This window comes from Montipora foliosa, chromosome 3 (genome assembly GCF_036669935.1).
Source record: "Montipora foliosa isolate CH-2021 chromosome 3, ASM3666993v2, whole genome shotgun sequence".
In the NCBI taxonomy this organism is placed as follows: Eukaryota; Metazoa; Cnidaria; class Anthozoa; order Scleractinia; family Acroporidae; genus Montipora; species Montipora foliosa.
The window spans coordinates 46,065,894-46,070,455 of record NC_090871.1 but is presented as its reverse complement, the minus strand read 5'-3'; the positions used below and the strand labels follow the sequence as shown (position 1 = coordinate 46,070,455).

Sequence of the window (4,562 nt, the reverse complement as noted above, 5' to 3'; positions counted from 1 at the left end):
CGTGTTATATATCAATTTCGCCGTTTTCTTCAATTCGTCGACGGCTGCATAAATAAGTCAGCAGTAAGTCGACGTTTCCCGCCAATTTTGCCCAAATGGTCGCCCAAATGATGATAACAAAATGGCGACGATAAAACCAAGTTGTTTCCACTTTAAAAGAAGCAATAGCAAAGATTAAAAATGATGATAAAGGTATCCATGAACAGAAATCAACGCTTTTCGCGATGTCGCAGTCCATTTTGGAGGCTGTGGTGCGAGATTTGAAGTAAGTTAACGAAAACTTGTACTCGATAAAATGCGCTATTAACCACACAAGGATCGACCGGATGGAACCCAACCAGCTAGTTTTGACAAAATCGCTGGTAAAGAAGAGTTAAGGTTTCTAATTTTGGTTTCATTGCGGTTACAGGAGGGCCTTCCCTTCTCTTTCTGGAGGGGGAAGAAGAATGCATACACAGAAAGGAAAAGAAAAAGGAAAAGGGAAACTTGGGATTATGATTAAACCCGAAGAATTTCTGTGTGTTGTCATACCTAGAACAAGATAAGACTCCATCCCAAGCATCCGGCGTTAGCTGCGTTAAAAGAGGCAGAACTACGAAGAAGGAGAAGAGTGTTTTTTTTCCAAACAAAAGTGAGACCTTTGAGCATTTCAAATCTGTTCTTGAAAGTGACTATGAGTTGTTCAAATCACAAGATGGAGCCTTCGAAAAAATGCAAGCGGAATCAGGGGGAACGTCAAGACCACTTAGGCTAATTTTCGGTCTGCAGTTCCTCTCATTAGTCTCACCCGATCATGGCCATATAGTAATATATCAATAGACGTTTATAAAAATGCGACTTTTGCGGCAGGAATTAATCATTACATGAAAAGGTAGAAATTATATGGGCGTTTCAGCCAAAATTCAACCTTGTTGTTTATTAATCCAAATCTGAAGCTTGTAATTTAATCATGCAATTATTTAATTTCAACATTCAATTTGGCAAGTCAGACATTTGCATTGTCAATTTTATCAGTAATTTTGGCATTCTCTGATCAAATAGACAATGTAAACGTTTTGAATTTCCAAATTGAATGTTAAAATTTCAAAAAAATATTGACGCGCAAGCCAGTGTTTTTGTGTCGGTTGCAAGATTCGGACACAGTAGCAATACAAGAGATAGCAAACATTTGCCCAAACAATCGCCGACTACAGCAATGCAGTAAGTCTCCTTCCGAAACATGTTTCAGCCGTGAGCTGCTGTATAGCTAACATTAATGACAGTAAGGTTCAATTGACAGACAATTCTTGGGAGGCAAATTCCCGTTTTGTACTTAAATCTGTTTACACAATGAACCAACGAGAGAACAAAAGGGACACGAAGTCCTCTTTGTGTTCGACACGTCCTTCAGCCCCATAAATCATGGAACCCAACCCCCACTCTCACCGGCGGTACCACCGTCATGACACCAATAACAGTCGTACCACTGATTTCTGAAATGCAATTGCCTACACCAAGTAAGCAACGCTGACAAGAACTCGACAAAAGAGAGCGAAGTAGTCGTTTGCCTGCGAAAGCAGACGTATTTCCGGCGATCCTTTCTCTCCACCGAAAAAGAAGGAGAGAAACGACCTATTGCGAATTTAGGTGAATTTCTCGTTCTTGACCAAATTTAATTTATGGAACAACTATTTGCAAAGAAATTGAAGAAGTTATTTCAAAAATAAATACAATGCAGTGTTTCTTTCCGGGGCTGGTGATTTCTTAGGGTGTTTGAGATTTGAGGAGGACAAACACGTACCAAAAACAGTAGTTTGGGAGGTAATTTCAATTTTCTCGGCTACTCTTTCTTCTTTGGAGTTGTCATGATGCATTCTATTACTCCAGATCTTTATATATTTCGTCATGTTTGTGGTTTGCCTTGTGAGGTCGCCTAAATATCTAGTTAGGCTACTAAAAATCAGGTAAATTATCCTTAACTTAATTCAAAAACCACAGGTTGAGTGAAGTAAGAAGACAGTCAAGGGCCAATACGTATTGAGGTACAAGAAAATTTAACCATGTATACATAGCTTCCAATAGCAGTGACTTTTTAAAGTCCGACAGTCAAGCTGGTAAAACTTAGATGTAGATGTAGATGAAGACGTAAGATGCAGACGTTTCATAGGAAATGACGGCTGTTCAACGCGCAAGGGGCATAAGTCTCAAAGCTAGTGTACTTGTAGGAGGTTTCTTGGTTACTATAATGCGTCATAATAAGTCATTGTTTTTAAAGGCAAGACTTTTCCGAGAAGCAAATGCCTAATGCAGGATTTCATTTTATTTTCTCGACGCAGTTTCTTTCGGCTTCACAAGGAAAAGCCAAAGAATTTGAGCATTTGGTATGTACCAACGTTAAATGTTATCGGAGACCTTATCTCTTGCATTGCTGAACGATAAGCGATATCTCCCACCAGTAGTTAACCGGTTTGCTTCATAAATTAAATTTGCGCTCCTGCAGTTGCTCCAAACCTTCTTGCTTACCTTCTTGTAAGGATAGGGAACAGATCTCATGGGTTTTAGTTTCATAGAAGTTATGTATCATAAAGAAAGGAGTGGACAGGACATAGGGGAATCTCGGAAAAATATCCTGTAAGCGGGCAGGTTTTTGACAGATTTCCGTTCCCTTTCAACTACGTTTCCACGTCTGGTAAAAAAAAAAAAGAAATATATTTCATGACTAGGGGTGTTTTGGCCATAGTTAAGCAAACGAGATGCAAAATTGACACTTGTTTAATGTCAAGTGCAGTATCGGGTAAACGTTACTGCGGTTATAGTAACGGTTGGGGATTTTCTGGATGATGCATCATTTGGTTTGCACACTGATCTTTTCGTTTTAGAAAATGTGTGTGATTGAATGTGTCTGTCTATCATATTTAAAGTGCACCTAACCCCAAAATATTTTTTTCGCTAAAATGAATCTTTGCATCTGTTCGAAACGCACTGCCGCCATTTTTTCATTTTTCTAACAAATCCTGTCATTTTATAGGCTTCCAAAGTTGCGAAAAACCAAGCATCTTTTGTTCACGACCGAGTCAGAAGGGGAGTGGGTCTATTCCTGATTTGACGTCACAATCTACTTTGCCTGCATTTTTACAAAGAGTTAATTCAATGTAAATCAGTTTGTGACGTCAAATCAGGAATAGACCCACTCCCCTTCTGACTCGGTCGTGAACAAAAGATGCTTGGATTTTCGCAACTTTCGAAGCCTATAAAATGGGAGGATTTGTTAGAAAAAGGAAAAAAAGGCCGCATTGCGTTTCGAACAGGTGCAAAGATTCATTTTAACGAAAAAAATATTTTGGGGTTAGGTGCACTTTAATATTTCCTGGCATAGAAGCGGCTTAGTAACCCGCTGCCTTCGGCTGATGAAGGCAGCAATCTTCCGGTCAACCTCAAGGATACATTTGAATATGAAAAATTTTCGTTCTTTAAAAACTACTCAGTGTGCAGACAAAAAAGAAAAAAAAAGAATTAATAATAAATATGAAAAACCTTCAAACTTAATGAAAAAGGGTAGTTTTAGAAAACTAAAGAAATCTCATGCAAAATGAAATACTGGTTCCATGAGGCAAAACCAAGCAAGCCGAAAGTAAGTAAAAGCCGAGTGCGACACCATCAGGCTCGTAAATGGCTGCGCGAATCCTCAGGGGTAGAGCGCAAGCAAGCGAGGGGGGTATCTAGTCCAGCGCTAGACCTATACTCGGCCCGTTCGTCCCGAGTCAAGAAATAAAAAAAGAAAAGAGCCGATATTAAATCCATAGACTGATGCTATCAAAATTGCGAAGTTGATTAAGCAAAGATGAAAATAACATCCACTTAAAATTCATTAACCAGGTATATACTAGAAGTTATGAAGTAAAATTATAGTTAACGAGATGCTTCCGTGAAGCATACACTGGGTTGCCTGCGGTACGTATTACAGAAAATCAGAAGGCACTGAATTGTGTGGTATTGAACTACAGCATTCCAGTCTCTGATGAATAACAAATAAAAGAGAAGCGAGAAACATTGGCTTCTGGGCTGACATGTTGATAATTTTCAAGTTCCCTCACAACTTTTTTTCACCACAAGTTTAACTGTTCCCTCTGAGCATCTGACAGCTAGTTCACTGAAGTTTTATCCTGTCCGGCAGGGTTAGTATCTGGATGGGTGACCTGAACAATATACCCCTTCTTAAAACAGAAGCATCGGACCGAAAATACTATTAACGCTAACAAATGCGAACTCAGCAAGGAACAGATTTTGTTAGCTTGCTTAATACAAAGCAAATATTGATGCAAAAGTAAACAAGAGGCTACAAGTAGCCTTTACTCAGGCCTGCAAAAGTACAGTGGTGTATGGTTAATTTAGCACTAACGAAAAGAAAAGAGAGAAGTTTGTCCTTCTCACATCGGCCTTACATTACGATTCTCATGATGTTCGACTGTGTATGTAGTGAATATCCGGACCCAGATTACCTTCATTGCATGTACAGGTGATGACAATGACCACTGGACCATGGAAACGAGGTAAAAATAGTATATTTATTCCAAAGTGGCTAA

General features: G+C 39.1%; 1 long non-coding RNA gene across 1 annotated transcript in view; it reads left to right on the top strand.

The window, feature by feature from the left end:
* The first annotated feature begins 1,769 nt into the window (after nt 1–1,769).
* The window catches only part of LOC137994904 (uncharacterized), a 20,025-nt gene continuing 17,232 nt past the window's right edge, over nt 1,770–4,562 (top strand). Inside the window, exons 1-3 of the long non-coding RNA XR_011122213.1 lie at nt 1,770–1,800; nt 1,978–2,021; nt 2,316–2,360. This is a non-coding gene — a long non-coding RNA (uncharacterized lncRNA). The remainder of the gene's footprint in view (nt 1,801–1,977; nt 2,022–2,315; nt 2,361–4,562) is intronic.